The 22,336-nt window shown below is 40.6% G+C and overlaps 1 protein-coding gene and 1 pseudogene across 4 annotated transcripts in view; one reads left to right on the top strand and one right to left on the bottom strand.

The window, feature by feature from the left end:
* MGA (MAX dimerization protein MGA) overlaps window positions 1-21,751 on the bottom strand; it is a 160,498-nt gene extending 138,747 nt beyond the window's left edge. For all 3 annotated transcript variants that reach the window (XM_082649674.1, XM_082649676.1, XM_082649677.1), the window contains exon 1: window positions 21,693-21,751. The gene's annotated coding sequence lies outside the window, so the exon portion shown is untranslated. The remainder of the gene's footprint in view (window positions 1-21,692) is intronic.
* On the top strand, window positions 3,660-4,334 carry LOC309819472 (large ribosomal subunit protein uL1-like; annotated as a pseudogene). The gene has a single exon. The product of its transcript is annotated as a large ribosomal subunit protein uL1-like (transcript).
* Window positions 21,752-22,336: the final 585 nt, after the last annotated feature.

The following is a 22,336-nucleotide window of genomic DNA, read 5'->3' as shown; positions in this document are numbered from 1 at the left end:
AAATAAAGTTCTACCTCAGTACGAGGCAGGAAAGGAGAATACTCCCACTGAGGAAACAACATGAGCACAAAAGCCTGAATATGTATGTGATATTCACACACACAAAAATAGTGTCCTATGACTTAGCACAGAATGCATGAGATATAACAGGAAATAAAGCCATTCAAGGGGATGGTTAAGAGCTATGTGACCCTATGCAAATTATTTAACCTCTCTGGGCTTCAGTTTCTTCACCTGTTGAATGAAGGTAATAACAGTGGCCATGCCACAGTACTGTGGCAATTTAGTCATTCACTCAGCAAATGTTTCCTGAGCACTTATTCTGCGCACCAGCAACTGTCCTAAGTGATGCGGAGACAACAGTGAACAAGATAGACAAAATCTCTGCCCGGTGGTAAGGGAAATATCAAACAAGCAAAATAAATAAATATATGATTTGATATGTTATCTAGTGATAGGTGCTACAGGAAAAACATAAATAAATAAAGCAGAGAAGGACGACAGGGCAAAAAGCAAAATTCAAGTCAAGACATGAAACAACTGAGGAAACAGCAATGCAGTGTTCCAGACAGAGGAAATCAGAAATGAAAAAGGCATGATTAAGGAAAAGCAAGGAAGCTAAGGAGCTGGAGCAAAGAGTGGGGGGGTAAGTGGTAAAAGATGAGGTCAGAGAACTAAGAGGGAATCAGATCACATAGAACCTTATAGGCCACTGTGAAGATTTTAGCTTTTATTTTGCCAGAAATAGGAAGCCATTGGAGGGTTCTAGCATGACATGACCTTACTTTAACCGCATCTCTGATTTAACAGCATCTCTCTGGCTGCTATATTAAGAATATACTATTGGAGAACAAAGTCTAGAGGAAGAGACCACTTAGGAGATTAAATTAGATAATAGTGCTTAATACAATGTCTGGCATATAAATATCCCTTAAAGGAGGCTATTTTTCCCAGAGTAAGAGTGATTTCCTATCTTGCTGGACCAAACACTAGTAAAATAACCAGCTGAATTAAGGCTGAACTTTGGGGGCAAGGCAAGTGTATCTCATATAATTTTAGGCTCATCAAAAATAAAAATGTTGGGCTTCCCTGGTGGCGCAGTGGTTGAGAGTCCGTCTGCCGATGCAGGGGGACATGGGTTCGTGCCCTGGTCCGGGAAGATCCCACATGCCGCGGAGCGGCAGGGCCCGTGAGCCATGGCCGCTGAGCCTGCGCGTCCAGAGCCTGTGCCCCGCAACGGGAGAGGCCACAACAGTGAGAGGCCCGCGTACCGAAAAATAAATAAATAAATAAATAAAAATGTTTAAACAAATAGTAATTAATTTTTATAATGATTCCCTATTTTCCATAAAGATGACACAAGAATGTCTGTTCCTATCCACATCTTTACTAGCATGCCACTCAGAAGGCAGAGTATACTCAAGAAACAGAATTAAGGAGAACTTGAGAAAATAAAGTATGCCTCTGCATGAAAATATTTCAATCTGGAAAAATCTGCTTTTTTCAAATCTACTATTTGAAAATGGCACTGTGGTTACCTCTATTGATCTAATTATCTTAAATTCTTACTGGCAATATAAAATGCTGGTTGCAAGAACTAGAACTATTTAAAATAAAAGCGCAGTTACAACACTTTAAAAAGAACTGGGAAGTAACCTGCAGTGCTGAAAAGCTTTCATTTTGAAAATATAAATATAGTTAACAGCTTGGAAAACAGTCTGATTGACACTAACATGCATAATCCTGGGAGGAGGAGGAGAAACATACATGTGTACTCTGACCTCTCTTTCCAAATTTAGTGAGTGCAACTTGCGACAAAATTCTCATGATTTTCCAACCTCTATATTAGGCTCAGGGCTATGGACTATCCCATTCCCACTCCCTAATCCTAAAGCCCTAGAGTATCACTTCAAGCTATCCCACACTTTGTCTATGAAATCAAGACTCCACAGTTCCAGGAAAAGTTCCAGGAGGTAGTTATGGGCTGTCAAAACACTGCAAAAGGCATTTCAGTTTGTAAAATATTGATGATGTTGATGATAATAGCAACAAATATTTACTAAGTGCTTACTATATGCCAAGCATTGTTTTCAGCACTTTACATTCTTATCAATTCTCACAGCAAGCCTAAAGTAGACATCATTATCTCCACTGTACTGAGGAGGAAAAGTGATGAGAAAGTGGTGGGAACAAGACGCCTTCACAGAGAGAGGGGGGAAAAAATGACTGGTTTAAAAAAAGGAACACGAGGGCTTCCCTGGTGGCGCAGTGGTTGAGAGTCCGCCTGCCGAAGCAGGGGACGCGGGTTCATGCCCCGGCCTGTGGGAAGATCCCACATGCCGCGGAGCGGCTGGTTCCGTGAGCCATGGCCGCTGAGCCTGCGCGTCCGGAGCCCGTGCTCCGCAAGGGGAGAGGCCACAACAGTGAGAGGCCCGCGTACCGCAAAAAAAAAAAAAAAAAAAAAGGAACATGAAGTAAGTAAATAAATAAATAAAATGTTAAAAGGATCACGAAATTAGAAGAGCAAGGGACTTTTCAAAAGGAACACTAGAAGCTAGAAGCAGGTCCTTCAAAAATTCTAAAAGAAAATGAGTTCCACCATAGAGTCCTCATATTCTATCTTCTTAGATGGTAAAGGTGGTGGGTATATGATAGGGATCATCAAACTACTAGGTCTGATGCCTACTTTTGTAAATAGTTTTACTGGAACACGGTCACATCCATTCATCTATGTATTGTCTGTGGCTGGTTTTGAGATACAATAGCACAGATGAGTTGTTAAGGCAGAGACCCTCTGGCCCACAAAGCCTAAAATATTTATTATCTGGACCTTTACAGAAAAAATTTGCCAGCACCTGGTCTATGAATATAAGAAACAATGATGGCCATGAAAAATGGAGGGCTGGGATTCCCTGGTGGCACAGTGGTTGAGAGTCCGCCTGCCGATGCGGGGGACGTGGGTTCGTGCCCCGGTCCGGGAGGATCCCACGTGCCGCGAAGCGGCTGGGGCCGTAAGCCATGGCCGCTGAGCCTGCGCGTCCGGAGCCTGCGCTCCGCGGCAAGAGAGGCCACAGCAGTGAGAGGCCCCCGTACCGCCAAAAAAAAAAAAAAAAAAATGAAGAGCTGATGGCAGTTGATAAGCATTTGGAAAATAATGGTAAGACTGCAATGGCTCACTTTCCTGGAAAAAACAGGTTTTCAACACTATTTGAAGACAGAACCAAAAGATGAGTTTCTGATTTTTATCTAAGTACTTAACTTCCTACCATTTCAGGAATTCTGAAGAAAGCACCTAGAAAATGTATAGTCATCATTAAAGTATTTGGAGATAATTATAAAATGTGTAGACTTTCCAGAGGTTTTGCTTCTTTTATCCTCTGGCTGCCCAACTTTTGAATGTTCTGCTACTTAGCACTTCCAATGAAGGTGGACAGTGAAAACAAAAATACATGAAAGGCAAGATGGCCAGTTCTGTTATATCAGCAGGTAAATACTTATTGGGAAAGACCTGGAAATTGTTATAATGTATTACCAAAACTAAAGTTTTAAATACCAACAAACTAAGTTCAGTATAAGCCAACTGCAGATATAAGTCACATCTGCAAAAAACTCTAAAATGGAGGTGTGGCTCTTTTCCGCTTATCTCAGCACGAGGCACCATGAGCAGCAAAGTCTCCCGCGACACCCTCTACAAGGCAGTGCAGGAAGTCCTGCATGGGAACCAGTGAAAGTGCCAGAAGTTTTTGGAGACGGTGCAGCTTCAGATCAGCCTGAAGAACTATAACCCTCAGAAGGACAAACGCTTCTCAGGCACCGTCAGGCTTAAGTCCACTCCCCGCCCCAAGTTCTCTATATGTGTTCTGGGGCACCAGCAGCACTGTGTGATGAGGCCAAGGCTGTGGATATCCCCCATATGGACATGAAGGCACTAAAGAAACTCAACAAGAATAAGAAACTGGTCAGGAAGCTGCCCAAGAAGTATGATGCTTTTTTGGCTTCAGAGCCTCTGATCAAGCAGATCCCACAAATTCTGGGCCCTGGCCTGAATAAGGCTGGCAAATTCCCTTCCTTGCTGACCCATAATGAGAACATGGTGGCCAAAGTTGATTAAGTGAAGTCCACGATCAAGTTCCAGATGAAGAAGGTGTTGTGTCTGGCAGTGGCTGTTGGCCACGTGAAGATGACAAGTGATGAGCCTGTGTACAACATCCACTTAGCTGTCAACTTCCTGGTGTCATTGCTCAAGAAAAATTGGCAGAACGTCCGGACTCTGTACATTAAGAGCACCATGGGCAAGCCCCAGCGCCTATACTAAGGCACAGCTTAATAAACCATACTCCTACCACTAAAAAAAAAAAAAATAAAGTAAAATAGAGATGTGGTATCCAGATCCTGAGAAGAAAATATTCCTCTATATGCTGGACTGGCTTGCCAAAATCTGGACTAGTATATCCTGTCTGGGGCACCACCTTTTAAGAGGACCAGAAAAGGCCAACAAGGGTGTTGAGAATATGCAGAAACTATAATGTATTTTCAAAAGGTTGAAATCATTGGGAATTTCCTTTTTAATTTTTGTTTTTGTTTTAATTTAAACAAGCATTACTATAGCATTAAACATGAAAACCATCAAAAAGAAATCTCCACATTCAATTCATTAAATAATCAACAAAGATTTGTTGAAAAACTACTACAGGCCAGGCACTGTTCTAGGACAGACCAAAATCCCTGACTTTTTAGAGCTTGCATGCTAATGAAGAACACAGAAAATCAATACATAATTTCAGATACCTATAATCTTACCACTGACCATGACTTTTTATTCCTCTGAATTTCTACACACATGTGTATATATTTTTATAGGCTTTGGGGTTTTTTTCATAATTTAAAGCAGGTCTTTGCAATTTGGGTTCTACTCTTCATTTAACATTATTTTGAAAACATATTTTGCAAGTTGCTACATAGTATTTAATACGTGTTTTTCACTTTTAATGCCACAATTTACTTAATATTTCTCTACTCTTCAACACATGTTATGTCCAGCCTTTGCTATAAGCGCAACAAAGGACTAGGGTGGGAGTGATTTCCCTCTCAAGAGAAATTTGGGCAGGGTAGGCAGTGAGCTGTTAGGTTTGCAGAAGGACTTTTTTTTTTTTTGCGGGGGCGGGGGCGTGCTACACCACACAGCTTGCAGGATCTTAGTTCCCTGACCAGGGACTGAATCCATGCCCTTTGCAGTGAGAGCATGGAGTCCTAACCACTGGACCACCAGGAAAGTCCCTGCAGGAGGACTTTAAAACTGACAGTAGGAACCCAGAACATTAGAACTAACATGCTTAAATAATAAGGAAACAGGCCATATCCAATCACTCCAGGCAAAATCTCAAGTAGAAAAGAGAATTCTTATTGAGGTGAGAGAGAGTAGAAGTACATGGGCTCTATTCAGGAACCCTGGCTGACTACTGGCAAGGAAGGAATCCTCTGGCACTATGTAATAGTGCACTACCAAGCCCGGAGAAACTTTTCTCAAATTCCTTGTAAGTCTTCTGTAAGAAATTAAAAGCATGAGGCTAACCTTTCGGAAACTTAATAGGAACTTCAGTGGTATCAGGAGAAGCAAACAGGACAATAAGGGCAGTTATAAGGTCAACACTGATAATCCCAAAGGCACCACTGAGGTCAGCTCTTGAGAAGATCACACAGGAACACCGGCTGCACATTAAGGCCACCAGGCAGTAAAGGTTTGTGCAGCACAGCCAATTGCAGCAGAACCAAAAACTCAACATCTACAGGACAGTCACGAGCCAGTGAACCAGAATTTGGAAGGATTTGGTGATAATCAGTCTCAAAATCAAAGACGATTTTCATTATCATTGCCTAGAAAATTTAAGATGTAGGGGTAGGAACTTCCTTCCCTGCTGGCGCAGTTAAGAATCCGCCTGCCACAGGAATAAAGACGCAGACACAGAGAATGGACTTGAGGACCCAGGGAGGGAGAAGGGTAAGCTGGGACGAAGTGAAAGAGTGGCATGGACATATATACACTACCAAATGTAAAACAGATAGCTAGTGGGAAGCAGCCGCATAGCACATGGAGATCAGCTTTCTGTCCACCTAGAGAGGCAGGATAGGGAGGGTGGGAGGGAGATGCAAGAGGGAGAAGATATGGGGATGTATGTATATGTATAACTGATTCACTTTGTTATACAGCAGAAACTAACACACCATTGTAAAGCAATTATACTCCAATAAAGATGTTAAAAAGAAAAAAAAAAAGAATCCACCTGCCAATGCAGGGGACATGGGTTGAATCCCTGGTCCGGGAAGATCCCACATGCCGCAGAGCAAATAAGCCCGTGAGCCGCAACTACTGATGAGCCTGTGTTCTGGAGCCCGCGAGCCACAACTACTGAGCCCAAAGGCCACCGCTACTGAAGCCCACGCACCCTAGAGCCTGTGCTCTGCAACAAGAGAAGCCACCACAATAAGAAGCACGCGCACCACAACAGAGAATAGCCCCCGCTCGCCGCAACTAGATAAGGCCCGCGCGCAGCAACGAAGACCCAACACAGCCAAAAATAAATAAATAAATAAATTTCTTTTTTAAAAAATGATATGGGGTAGATTATGAAGATAATTTAAAGAATCACTTGAAGGTTGTCATGAAAGCAGATATAGACTATTCCATATATTCTAGAGCGTCCTGGAATGGAAGTTTCTATAGAAGGTTTCACATCAGCATAAGGAATAACCTTCTGACCTCTAAAACTACCCAACAATGAAACAAGTTTCCTCATGAAGTGGTAAAGCTCCCTGTTACCAGATTTATTTAGCAAAAACTGATCAACTTTGTGGCTTCTATAAAGGAGAATCTGAATTTGACTGGGGTTTTTTGTGGTTGTTCTTTACCAAATATCTTTAATTGAATTTTTGTTTTTATCAAAGTTATCCATGAACATAAAGAGTTGAATAAGTACAAAGGCTTATTACAAAAAACAATGGTCCTTGGGCTTCCCTGGTGGTGCAGTGGTTAAGAATCCGCCTGCCAATGCAGGGGACACGGGTTCGAGCCCTGGCCCAGGAAGATCCCACATGCCGCGGAGCAACAAGGCCTGTGCACCACAACTACTGAGCCTGCACTCTAGAGCCCGGGAGCCACAACTACTGAGGCCATGTGCCACAACTACTGAAGCTCACACACCTAGAGCCCATGCTCCACAACAAGAGAAGCCACCGCAATGAGACGCCCGCTCACCACAACGAAGAATAGCCCCCGCTCGCTGCAACTAGAGAAAGCCCATGTGCAGCAACAAAGACCAACGCAGCCAAAAATAAAATAAATAAAATAAATAAATAATAAAATAAAATAAATAAATTTATTTTTTTAAAAAAATGGTCCTCCACCCCAACAATTTCCCAACTCCAAGGGGCAAAAATTTTCAACTTTTGTGAATGAATCTTCTGCCATATACCTCCATATCACAATATGCTTTTTCCATTTCTTTTCTCCAGTTTTAGGCACTATTAACTTCCCATTATAGATTAGATTTACCTCTCCTTCCACTTCATATTTCCATACATGTGCACACTTCCCATCCCCCAGTCTTTCCAATATAATTATATAATTCTAATTAGATAAATACTCAACGTTCATATAGATCCTATTCAGAGCTGACCACGTAACACACTTATTAGAAAGCGTAGGGCAGGCTAACAAACTGATCTCAAAATATTAGCCTGGTGAGTGAATATTCAGGTCATTAGTTAAGCCAATTCTCTTCCAGAGTCATTCTAGGACTCAGGCTGACAGCAGTTCCACCATCTTGAGTACAAGGCTTCCAAGGTTGTCCCTGATGTTGGATCCCAGATAGCCAGGAGAGGCGGACAAAGAGGAACACATGAAGGACGTCAGGCCCATTTCCAGTCACATTCCACTAGAGAAAATTTAAGTCATTGTGGTCTCATCAAACTGCAAAGGAGACTGGGGGATTCTGACTAGCAATGCGCACCAAGGAGAGAGCAGATGTGAATAGACAGCGGTCTTTGCCACATATACCATGATTACTTTTCCTCAAAAAAAATTAGTGGAAAAAAAATTGCAACAGACCTTAGAAACAGTCAAGGAATGAAAAGATATAAGGGTAAATAAATCAATTAAGTAAATCTAAAGGAAAGTTAATGAACATTCCCCAAGAGAGAAAAATTAAAAGATGATTAATTCATTCAAGAAACACTGTGCTCTATTATGTACCATGCTCTGTGCTAAGTACTAGGGAAACAATAAAAAACATATAGACTAAAAATAAATAAATAAAACAAAACATCGACTAAATGCAACGTAGTATCCTCAAGTGCATCCAGAAACATAATAAGGACATTAATGGAAAAACTAATAAAATCCAAATAAAGTCTGCAGTTTACTTAATAGTACCAATGTTGGTTTCTCAGTTTTGACAAACGTACCCTGGTAATGTAAGATGTTAACATTAGAGAAAACTGGATGAGGAGTAGCGAGAAACTCTATATAATCCTTGCAACTTCTCTATAAATCTAAAGTTATTCCCCAAAACAGTTTATTTTAAAAAACTCAGTCATAATGATGAAGGCATTGAACTTCCTCTAAAAACTAAATATAGAATTACCATATTCAATGTGAATTATATCATTTAGAGAAGAGCTAACACCTATCCTTCTTAAACTCTTCCAAAAAATTGCAGAGAGAGGAATACCCGCAAAATCGTTCTACAAGGCCACTATAACCCTGATACCAAAACTAGACAAAGATATCACAAAAAAAGAAAATTAGAGACCAATGTCACTCATGAACATAAACGCAAAAATCCTCAACAAAATACTAGCAAACAGAATCCACAACACATTAAAAGGATCATACACCATGATCAAGTGGGATTTATCCCAGGAATGCAAGGATTCTTCAATATACACAAATCAATCAATGTGATACACCATATTAACAAATTAACAAATAAAAACCATATGATCATATCTCAACAGATGCAGAAAAACCCTTGACAAAATTCAACACCCATTTATGATAAAAACTTTCCAGAAAATGGGCATAGAGGGAACCTACCTCAACATAATGAAGGTCATATATGACAAACCCACAGAAAACATCATTCTCCATGGTGAAAATCTAAAAGCATTTCCACTAAAATCAGGAACAAGACAAGGATGTCCACTCTCACCACTCTTATTAATCAACATAGTTTTGGAAGTCCTAGCCATGGCAATCGAGAAGAAAAACAAATAAAAGGAATACAAATTGGAAAAGAAGTAAAACTGTCACTGTTTGCAGATGACATGATACTATACAGAGAAAATTCTAAAGACGGCACCAGAAAACTACTAGAACTAATTAATTAATTTGGTAAGGTTTCAGGATACAAAACTGATGCACAGAAATCTCTTGCATTCCTATACACTAACAACGAAAAGATCAGAAAGAGAAATTAAGGAAACAATCCCATTTACTATTGCAACAAAAAGAATAAAATATCTAGGAATAAACCCACCTAAGGAGGCAAAAGACCTATACTCAGAAAACTATCAAACACTGATGAAAGAAATCAAAGATGACACAAACAGATGGAGAAATATACCATGTTCTTGGATTGTAAGAATCAATATTGTGAAAATGACTGTACTACCCAAAGCAATCTACAGATACAATGCAATCTCCACCAAATTACCAGTGGCATTCTCCACAGAATTAGAACAAAAAATTTTACAATTTGTATGGAAACACAAAAGACCCCGAATATCCAAAGCAATCTTGAGAAAGAAAAACAGAGCTGGAGGAATCAGGCTCCCCAACTTCAAACTATACTACAAAGCTACAGTAATCAAGACAGTACGGTACTGGCACCAAAACAGAAATATAGATCAATGGTACGAGATAGAAAGCCCAGAGATAAACCCACGCACACATGGGCACCTAATTTATGACAAAGGAGGCAAGAACATACAATGAAGAAAAGACAGCCTCTTCAATAAGTGGTGCTGGGTGCTTCCCTGGTGGCGCAGTGGTTGAGAGTCCGCTTGCCAATGCAGGGGACGCGCGTTCGTGCCCCGGTCCGGGGGGATCCCACATGCCGTGGGGTGGCTGGACCCATGAGCCATGGCCGCTCGGCCTGCACGTTCGGAGCCTGTGCTCCGCAGTGGGAGGGGCCACACAGTGAGAGGCCCGCATACCGCCAAAAAAAAAAAAAAAAAAAAAAGTGGTGCTGGGAAAACTGGACAGCTACATGTAAAAGAATGAAATTAGAACACTCCCTAACACCATACATAAAAATAAACTCAAAATGGATTAAAGACCTAAATATAAGACCGGACACTATAAAACTCTTAGAGGAAAACATAGGAAGAACACTCTTTGACATAAATCACAGCAAGAGCTTTTTTGACCCACCTCCTAATGAAAATAAAAACAAAAATAAACAAACGGGACCTAATTAAACTTAAAAGCTCTTGCACAGCAAAGGAAACCATAAACAAGACAAAAAGACAACCCTCAGAATAGGAGAAAATATTTGCAAATGAAGCAACAGACAAAGGATTAATCTCCAAAATATACAAACAGCTCATGGAGCTCAACATCAAAAAAAACAACCCAATTAAAAAATAAGCAGAAGACCTAAATAGACATTTCACCAAAGAAGACATACACATGGCCAACAGGCACATGAAAAGATGCTCAACATCACTTATTATTAGGGAAATGCAAATCAAAACTACAATGAGGTATCACCTCACACCGGTCAGAATGGCCATCATCAAAAAAATATAGAGGGCTTCCCTGGTGGCGCAGTGGTTGAGAGTCCGCCTGCCAATGCAGGGGACACGGATTCATGCCCCGGTCCGGGAAGATCCCACATGCCGCAGAGCAGCTAGGCCCGTGAGCCATGGCTGCTGAGCCTGCGCGTCCGGAGCCTGTGCTCCACCACGGGAGAGGCCACAACAGTGAGAGGCCCACGTACCGCAAAAAAAAAAAAAAAAATACAAACAGGGCTTCCCTGATGGCATAGTGGTTAAGAATCCACCTGTCAATGCAGGGGACACGTGTTTGGGCCCTAGTCCGGGAAGATCCCACATGCCGTGGAGCAACTAAGCCCGTGCACCACAACTACTGAGCCTGTGCTCTAGAGCCCACAAGCCACGACTACTGATCCCACGTGCCACAACTATTGAAGCCCGCGTGCCTAGAGCCCGTGCTCCGCAACAAGAGAAGCCACTGCGATGAGAAGCCGGCACATCACAGAGAGTAGCCCCCACTCGCCGCAACTAGGGAAAGTCCACGCGCAGCAACCAAGACCCAATGCAGCCAATAAATAAATAAATAAACTGAAAAAATATATATATATACACAAACAATAAATGCTGGAGAGGGTGTGGAGAAAAGGGAACCCTCTTGCACTGTTGGCTGGAATGTAAATTGATATAGCCACTGTGGAAAACGGTATGGAGGTTCCTTAAAAACCTAAAAACAGAACTACCATATGACCCAGCAATCCCACTACTGGTTATATACCCTGAAAAAAACATAATTCAAAAGGACACATGTACCCCAATGTTCACTGCAGCACTGTTTACAATAGCCAGGACATGGAAACAACCTAAATGTCCAACGACAGATGAATGGATAAAGAAGATGTGGTACATATATACAATGGAATATTACTCAGCCATAAAAATGAATGAAATTGGGTCATTTGTAGAGATATGGATGGACCTAGAGTGTGTCATACAGAGTGAAGTAAGCCAGAAAGAAAAAAACATATATCAAATTAATGCATATATGTGGAATCTAGAAAAATGGTACAGATGAACCTATTTGCAGGGCAGGAATAGAGACAAAGAAGTAGAGAATGGACATGTGGACACAGCGTGGGAAGGCAAGGGTGGGACGAATTGGGAGATTAGAATTGACATATATACACTACCATATGTAAAATATATAGCTAGTGGGAATATGCTATAAAGCACAGGAAGCTCAGCTCGTGCTCTGTGACGACCCAGATGGGTGGGATGGGGGTGGAGGGAGGTCCAAGAGGGAAGGGATATAGGTATACATATGGTTGATTCACTTCATTGTATAGCATAAACTAACACAACATTGTAAAGCAATTATACTCCAATTAAAAAAAGAAACTACAACAGAAAAAAATTAAAAACTTAGTCATAATGATGCAGCCATTGCAGTTCCTCAAAAAATTGAATACAAAATTACCATATGATCCAGCAATTCTACTTCTAGGTATATACTCAAAAGAACTGAAAGCAGAGACTCGAAGAGATGTTTGTACATCCATGTTGATAGCAGCATTATTCACAATAGCCAAGAGCTAGAGACAACCCAAATGTCCATCAACAGATGAATGGATACACAAAAAATGTGGTATATACATATAATGGAATATTATTCAGCCTTAAAAAGAAAGGAAATTCTAAAACATGGTACAACAGAGATGAACCTTGAAGACATTAGGCTAAGTGAAATAAGCCAGTTCCACAAACACAAATATTTTGTATGATTTCACTTATGTGGGGTATCTGCAGTAGTCAAGTTAACAGAGACAGAAACAGAATGGTGTGCCAGGGACTAGGGCAAGAGGAGAATGATAAATTAGCATTTTATAGGTACAGAGTTTCAGCTTGGAGAGATGCAAACTCTGGAGATGGATGGTGGTGATGACTGCACAACAATGTGAAAATACTTAGTGCCAAACAACTGTACACTTAAAAATGGTTAAAACAGTACATTTTACATTATACGTATTTTACTATAATTTTTTAAAAGAGTCAAATAAATACAGTAATAGAGGTTTGAATAGCACTTCTATCACCACAAAAAGATGTAAAAAATTCTAACTTCCCTGAGACTATGACATCTAAAATGAGTTCTAAACAAGACAGTCATACTAGGGAAAGAAATGGAGGTGAGGGACAGTGAATAAAGGCAGAGGTACAGAAATCATGGCAGTCTAGAACAGGGGTCAGCAAACTACAACCCCCATAGGCCATGTCCTGCCATCTTTTTTTATATAGCCCACAAACTAAGAATGCTTTTTACATTCTTTAACGGTTGAAATAAAATTTTATGACATGCAAAAATTACATGAAATTCAAATTTTAGGGTCCATAAAGTTTCCCTGCACACAGCCATGATCATTCATTTACATACTGTCGATAGCTGCCTTCATGCTACCACAGCACAGGTGAGTAGTTGTTGACAAAAACAGTAAGGCCCACAAAGCTTAAAATATTTATTATCTGGCCCTTTACAGAAAAAGTCTACCAACCCCTGGTCTAGAGGCCTGCAAGTAGTACATGTAGTATGGATAGAACAAAGATGTGTACAAGGGAGACACATGGTAAATGAGATAAGCTGTAAGGTAGAGGGCTGTATGTACTAGGCTAAAGAATCTGAACTTGCCTCAACTTGATTCCATTTATTATGAGAAGCTACCAAAGAATTTTATTGAGAGTAATCTGATTAGATCCACCTTACGTAAAGACAATTATCTACTCATTTCTAAAGGTAGCTGAACTATTCATTTTATTTATTAAAAAACAAAACTTGCTAATAAAAAAAAAAAGCCTAGAAGCATACCAATAAGGTTAACAGTGGGAGTTAGCATATTTTTATTTCTTCTTTGTGCTTATCTATGTTTTTCATATCTTCTCAAATGAAAAGAAAACTGCTTTTATAATCCAAATCCCAAAATAAGTGCTTTTAAACTCATATTCATACACACACACAATTTCTTCTCTACGTTCTATACTCTTCTACCCTCCCCCCACCGCCCAACCCCCACAGCCTCAGTTAGGAGAAAATATGTCTAAGAAAACCTACACACAGCAAAACTATATCTATCACACTTGTAAAGACTAAATGGCATTCTACCTTTTCAAATTACCTATTTGCTTTACAGACGTGAAGGAATAAAATGTTGGAAAGCAATGTACTGGCAGGGCACTCTTTTCCTATACAGGGCTTTCAACACATCAAAGAGTCAAATCAGGGATTCCCTGGTGGTCCAGTGGCTAAGATTCCATGTTCCCAATGCAGGGGGCCCAGGTTCCATCCCTGGTCGGGGAACACATGCCGCAATTAAAGATCCCGCGTGCCGCAACTAAGACACAGCAAAGCCCAATAAATAAATTAATTAAAAAAAAAAAAAAAAGATTTACTAACTTAAAAAAAATGTTTTTTAAGAGTCAAATCAATAGTATCTTTTTGAAACTAAAAATATTAAAGGACAAGTGAAAATGCAGAGCTTGCAAGTCAGGTCAAAATGTTGAAAACTGATGCAAGATAAGACTGCATATAGCTCTGAGAATATAATTATGGGCTTAAGAAATGCAAAGTCTTTGATTTATACCACAGTACTTTGCACTTACTGATATACTGTTTGTTAAGATTAAATTCCTTTTTAATGTTATGTTTCAGTTCCTTGACTAAATTGTCAGGGATTCGTGTGCAGGGAACCATGACTTTTACTTCTTTTGTGTGTCCCCCGCAGCACCTCATACAGTGCCCATATATGGTGGGTGCTCGATACATGCTTACAATTGAATGACAAAATAATTAACCCTACTTGAGTTCACAGACTGAAACCCTCACACCTACAATACACACCATTAAGCCTCTCTCTGTGCAACAATTAAAAGGACATTTCTGGGCTGAGTACTGCTAATTCTACTGGATTTATTACATTAGGTTTCTCCTCTAGCAAAGAGCTCAAAGAACATGTGTAATGTTAAAATAAAATTCCTGACTCCTGAGAAGGTGGGTGGGAAAGTGGGCAAGTGGAGGAAAAATTTATTATATAATAGCTTGCCTCCAAAGAATAAGCATTATTCAACTCTAGAGATTAAACCATTCCTAAAATGTCTCTGAACTAAGACTCCTAACTGACATCATTTCATTAAACTTTGTACTGGCTAAATTCCATCACAATAAATATCATTAAAACCAACAACTCATAAAACCATAAAAAAAATCTAAATATCTCAGCTAATGATCCATATGATTGTATATTATAACATCTAGTATTATAAGATCTGGTTTTAGTTATTTACTCTCTTTCGCCAAAACAAAACTTCTAAACTTTTTCAAAGCATTAGATTGGGCATACCAAGCACTGGGGAAACAAATGAATCAAAATCAACCAACTTGGGGCTTCCCTGGTGGCGCAGTGATTAAGAATCCGCGTGCCAATACAGGGGACACGGGTTCAAGCTCTGGTCTGGGAAGATCCCACATGCCATAGAGCAACTAAGCCTGTGCGCCACAACTACTGAGACTGAGCTCTAAAGCCCGCGAGCCACAACTACTGAGCCCACGAGCCACAACTACTGAAGCCCATGCACCTAGAGCCCATGCTCCACAACAAGAGAAGCCACCTCAATGAGAAGCCTGCGCACCGCAACGAAGAATAACCCCTGCTCGCCGCAACTAAAGAAAGCCCACGCACAGCAATGAAGACCCAACGCAGCCAAAAATAAATTAATTAATTTTAAAAATAAATAAATAAATGTCTTTCAAAGTTTAAAAAAAAAATCAACCAACTTTATATTCTGCTATAAATTAAAGTACCAACAACAGAGCTGAGGAAGTACTGTGCATGGAAGAGCCAACTTCTATCTGTGGAAATCTGGGGAAATTATATAGCAAATTTAAGCTAGACATTGAAGACTGAGTAGGAGTTTGAGGCAATAAGCAGGAAGAGGGGTAGAAAAAAGGATTCTAGGCAAATAAAGGGCTATACACATGCAGAACATGTTGGGCATGACAGGAATGATAAAGAGGAAAGAGGATAAAGAGAGAAAGGTAGGGTAGAGTTCAACAATGATAGGTCTGGTACGCTAAACTATGAAATTTGGAGTTTATGCCCCCAGGTAACGTAGAGAAGGTAGAAATCTTCAAGTAGGACAGACACAAAAACCTGAAGAATCAGTTTATGTAGCAGGAAGAGCCTAAGGTACATTACAACCATCTCAAAGGCTTTATTTAATAAAACACCATATAGACACAGTAAATACTGTGCTGATGCAGATACAAAAGAAATCTAAGTGTGACTTATTCCTCTGTCCATGCTTTCAGCTTAGTCTCAGGGCTCAGTCACTGGTCCTCTTCTCACCAGAGCCAGGTTTTTAAACACCATCATATGTATTGATGACATCCCAAATGTATATTCACAGCCATGACTTTGACTCCGGGCTCTAGACTGAACAATCAACTATCTATTCCTGGATAACCAGTGAGCATCTCAAATTCAACGTATCCAACTAAACTGTTCATTTTAAACCCCAAACTAGCTCCTTCCAGTTTTCCATCTCTCTACCTGGCACTAGTTGCTCTAGCTAAAAACCTTGCAATAATCTTTGATCCCACTTTTTCTTTCACCTCTCACAACTAATCTATCAGCAAATTCTATTGGTTCTACCTTCCACATATACCCTGAATCCAACCCCTTCTCACTGTCCCCATCACTGCCTCCCTGACCCAAAGCCACCATACTTCATCATACCATTCCAATGGCTTCCTGAATGGTCTCCTGCTGCCCCTCTTTCCTCTACAGTAGTCAAAGTAATCTTTTTAAAACATAAATTGTATTGTATAATTTTTCTTCCTAAAACTGTCCAATGGATCCCACCACACTTAGAATAAAATACAAAGCCCTTCTGGTCTACAAGGCTCTATACCATCTGAGACCCACCAGCTTCCCAGTGTCATTTCCTGCTACCCTACCCTACCACTGCCACCACCACCAATTAACACTGCAGCAGTCTCCAAACTCCAGCACACTAGCCTTCCTGCACTTCCTTGAAAAATCCCAAACTGATTCTTGCCCCAGAATCTTTGCATTAGTATTCCCGCTGCTTGAAATGCTCCACATGTTAGCATGGCTTGCTCCTTATCATTCAGGTCTCTTTATCCTCAAATGTTACCTCAGAAAATCCTTACCTCGTGACCTATGTAAAAGAACCACCAAGCCTACCACCACCACTCTCTATCCAATAGTACTATTTTATTCACAGCACTTTGACAATATCTGAAATCATATTATTTATTACTTTATTGTCTATCTACTAGACTACAAATTCCCATTATAAATAAGACATTGCCTTATTCACTGCTCAATCCCTACACCTGGTATAATATACAGTAGGGCTCATTAATTATTTGTTGTTGAATGAATGAATTTACCTAATAGGCCTTACCTATCTTATTTATATTTTCATCCTGTTATGCATAATTCATGGTTGCCAGGCTGTTCTTCCTAAAACAGTTTAAAGACTGTTAAAACAAGCTATACTGTACTAATGCCTTTAATTCCTTTCTATAATTAGCCCTTCCAGCAATTTGGCCAGTTATTTTTTCTTTAACTGTAACTTCTATTATTGTCTTTCTATATTATTAGCTTATCAATGTACTGTTTACTATAAATGCTATTGATAAAGATGGACAGACATGCCCAGAGTATTATAACAAATACTTTTTGTTATACCAAAAACAAGTAACAGATTATTTTTAAAAATAGAAATTACCAAAAAAAAATAGAAATTACAGAAAAGCAAACATTTAAAAACCAAATTCACAGGCAGGTGATCAAGTTCAACATCAAGAGTGACAAGTCATGTTGATAGTATGTACTCTAACCCCAGTCTAATAATGAAAAAAACATCAAATCCCAACTCAGGGACATCTGACCAGTACTCCTCAAAATTATCAAGGTCATCAAAAACAAAAGTCTAAGAAACTATCATAGCCAAGAGGATCCTAAGAGAGCTAAAAGTATTGTGGTTGTGTAACGGAAGGTTCTGAGAGGCAAGAGCTTCGTATGAACTCTCTGGAGATGCCTTGGAAGATCAGGCAGCCAGCTTTGTTTGCGAAGTTATGGCCATCTGGGTCACACATGCCTTATATTTGTTTTTACTTTTTCCCTACCTCACTTCCTTTTTCCCCTGACACCTTCTTCCCTGTAATATCACCCACCAACAAAGCATTAGTACATTTAAAAAAAAGTATGGTGGTATCCTAGATGGGATTCTGGAATAGAAAAAGGGTATTAGATAAAAACTAAAGAAATCTGATTAAATTATTACTTTAGTTCATAATCATGTATTTTGCTTCATTAATTACAACGCATATACCATACTAACATAACATGTTAATAATAGGGAAAACTAGGTGCTGGGTATTTGGAAACTCTCTATACTGTCTCTGCAATTTTTCTATAAACCTAAAACTGTTCCAAAAAATAACAAGTTTTTTTTATTAAATTCCTCCAAAAATCCTACCATTCAAGTAAAATCACCGTTAGTTTATGTTTGATATATACCATTTTAGATTTCTATGTAAACAGACACATAGAGGTATATTGCTACAAAAATGTGATCACACTGCACATCATTTTATAACCTGCTTTTTACACTTAACAATATATATAATGTGCTTTCCAAGTCATTACTAGAAATCGCTATCATGTCTACTATCTACAGAGTATGACCCTCTATGAAGGCATCTTATTTATTTAACCAACCCCCCATTATTTAACACTTAAGTTTTTCCAGTTTTTTGCTACTATAAAAAAATACTACAGGGACTTCCCTGGTGGTCCAGTGGTTAAGACTCCACGCTCCCAATGCAGGGGGCATTGATCCATCCCTGGTCAGGGAACTAAGATCCCGTATGCCACACGGCACAGCCAAAAAAAAAGAAGACAACTCTTAATGAACATTTTTGCAAACTTACCAATTAGTGCCTTAATAAAGAAGAGGAGCAGCTGAGTGAAAGGACATATAGGTTATTAATGCTTTCAATAAATATAGTCAAAATGTTCTCCAGAAAGGATGTTCAAATGTAAATACCCACCAACAGCAGTGTATGAATATGCCAATTTCCCCACTCCTATGCCAATACTAGATATTAATATTTTAACACATGTATGCTAATCTGCTGGGGGGGTGTTGTTTTGTGTTATTTGCTTATAAGTGGAAAAGAATGTATTTTTATCTTTATTAGTTATTTTTATTTCTCTATGCGTGTGATCTACCTATTCAGGTCTTTTGACAATCTATTAGATACTCATGTCATTAATCTTCTGGGTCCAACACGTGGTGCAAATTTTTTTCCCACATTTTGCCTGGCTTTACTTATCATTGGATCCCCTACACCTGAAAAACTGCATGTCACATCGTACATACTCAATAAATATGTCAAATGAATACTAAATGAGTAAATCTGTCTTTTAACTTGATGGTGTTGTTGCCAACTACGGGTTGTTTTACGTAATAATTCTATCAATCTGCCTTTGCAATCATGCTTAGAACAGCTCATCCTATGCCAAGATTAGAAAACTGTTCACCCATTTTTGTTTTGAAAGCATAATTTTGACTTCATATTTTATATTTAATTCACCCAGATTTTAGTTTATTTACATTTTAAGGTAGGATTCCATTTTATTTTTTTCAAATGATTAGCCAATTATTCCAACACAATTTCAAAATTCTTTCTCAACATGAAATGCCACCTGTATAATACTAAATAGTCTTATATATTTCTAGATTTATTATTCTGTCCCACTGCTCTGTCTATTCCAGAGTTACCACTTATTGTATTATCATAGCTTTATTTGTATATTCACTAGTACAAGTCCCCCCCTTTAACTTTCATCTTTCAAAAATTTTCGTACTTTATAAGTTCATTCTTCCAAATGAAATTTAGAATCATTATGTCAAGTTTTCAAAAGGAATACTGGTTGGAATTATGTAAATTATCAGTCATATGACCTTGTACAAGTTACTTAATCTCTCTGTTGCTGTTTCCTTCACTGGTAAAATGGAGATAATAGTAATTAACACAGGTTTGTTACAACAAGTAAATCAATTAAGACATATAAAGTACTACACTAGAAAGATGTTAACTATTATTATAATAGTTCAAAAGTGACAACTATTATTATTATTGCTCAATAAATGTTTTCCAGATTGTACTCCCACAAAATTCAAAGGCTCTTTAAGATACGTCAAAGGGTACTATAAAGCATAAGCAATGATATGAAAAATACATAATTTATGCCTGCTTCATTTCACTAAGGCCTTGACCCTTGGTAAAATGAAGAGGTGAAACTGGAAGCTGAGAACTATGAAAAACACCAAAGGCTGGTAGCAGGAAGCCTCAAAAAATTGGCCCGCCAAGTTCATAAGACTTCTTTCTAGTTAGCGTTATGGAGCATAGGCATGTGCCCTCTAACTCCTTTTATTTCCCCATCTCCACAGTTATGACAATACTACTTATCTCTTGATTTCTTTCCAGGAAAACACACAGGGACTAGACGTCTAAAAGACAGAATACTTTTCAAATGAGATAGTGGGCAGGTACAGAGTATAAATCCTACTGCTAAATATGGACAGACATGCCCAGAATATTATAACAAGTTACCTAAATCAAGTTTCCTGTAATGATGGAGGAAGGGGGATTGTTGTGGGTTTGCTCCTGTGGGAAGGCCGCCTTGTCTCATGATTATTAATGACCTGTTCGTTTTTAATTATTTGGCTATCAGCATGACACTGGGATGAGGTACAGGTCATACACCTTTTAAGGGCCTTAAAAAAAAAAAAAACTCCTATACAGAGCTAAAATACGAGAAAATAGAGGCCAAGAGTGGCAACATGACTTGCTAACTGCAAAGGTAGCCAAAGGCCTACACCCGAGGTCTCCTCGTTCCCAGAACCCTACTCATTCCACCACACCACACAGCTTCTCACCAACGCTTGCCACGCTTCGAGGTGGGAGGAGTAAAAGCAGCCAGTCCGGCCAAAGCAAAGGCGCTGGAAAACCAAGGAACGGCGCAGCCGAGAGCACATGACTGGCCACGCCTCTCCCCTCCCACCCTCCACCCTCCACCCTCCCCCCTTCCACCCTCCCCCCTTCCCCGCGCCAGCAGCACGCGCTGCCAACCTCGTCATGTGACCTTCACGCGGCCCCAGCGCTCCCCCTGCTAGGCGACTCTTTCCAGCAGCCATTTTGCCGAGAACTTGTCGTCCGTGCTCACAGTGGAGCAGGACGCCACGAAAACCCGCGGCCTGACTTTACAGGCCGCACACGCGCTTCGAAAGAGTACTGGGACCTGCAGGGCAGAGCCGAACCTCACTGAACACGTCGCACCCCGGGGCGCCGGGGAAAGCTGTGGGTGCGCCTCGGAGTGCGATTGGCTGTGGCGTCCACGTGACGCCATCGCCCCCCCACCCTCTCCTTCCCCCCCACCCACAAAAACAACCAGACAGACTCTTAACACCTCGCGCCAAGTACGCGCCGCTGGGCGCGTGGGGACAGACGGGGCGCGTGGCAACCAGGGCGCCTGCGCGTACCTGCCAGAGCCGACCGGAGCGAGCCCACGCGCCGCTCCGCTCACGGGTCCGGGAATCCTCGCGCTGCTGGACCACCCGGCTAGTCATTGGCGGCCAGGTTTGGTCATGTGATCGGCTCAGGCCCGCCCCTAACCACTAATCACCTGGCACCGTGCTCGAAGCGGCGCCGAAAGTCGTTCGCACGCGGAAAGGGAGGGTAGTTAAGAGGACCTCCTTTTCAGCCGTTATGGGATTACGTTCCTAAAGGGGAAAGGAGGAAGCGGGGTCTCAAAACTAAGTAAGCTCACACCTACCGCTTTAACTTCGCGTGCCCCTCTAGGAGCCGGGAACCATCGCCCTTGGGCGCTCCCCGATGCACGCCGGGATATTTCTGGCGCCCCTCAGTGTGTTGCAGAGCATGCCGGGAGAGGCACCTCTCCCGATTTCCTGGCTCTCACCTCCCTGGTGTTCCTTTCTTGTCCCGTTGAAAGCCCTGTCCTACGGCTGGGATGGAGGCGGTTCCGGTAATTATGGGAGTGTGACTGGGTGTAACAGGCACTTTTGAGTCCCCCCTTCCCCCACTCCTTTGATCTGTGTGGTTTTAGGGAAACCGCTTAACTTTTCTTCAAGGAGCATGCATTTAGTAAGTGCCTGCTGAGTGCCTTTTTGAATATTGCAAAAAAAAAAAGGGGGGGGTCTTTGCCTACAAGCAAACTATCAGAAGTTCGTGGTGGGAAGGGGAAGAATGCTAATTTAAATACAACGTACTACAAACCCTACTTGCAAGTAGAAATAATGCTTTAGAATTTGTTTGGGGATAGAAGACCAGCCCTTTCTTGGTAAACATACTGCTATTGTTGGGGAAAGTGGAGGTGAGAAGAGGAGGAGGCGTTTTAAAGCGACAGGAGTTGTAGCCCTACTACATTTCTGGTTCAACATAATCTAGCTATGATGTGTT

Source organism: Grampus griseus (assembly GCF_964374135.1).
Source record: "Grampus griseus genome assembly, chromosome: 2".
In the NCBI taxonomy this organism is placed as follows: Eukaryota; Metazoa; Chordata; class Mammalia; order Artiodactyla; family Delphinidae; genus Grampus; species Grampus griseus.
The sequence above is the reverse complement of the archived record's forward strand: the minus strand, read 5'-3'. Positions and strand labels throughout refer to the sequence as shown.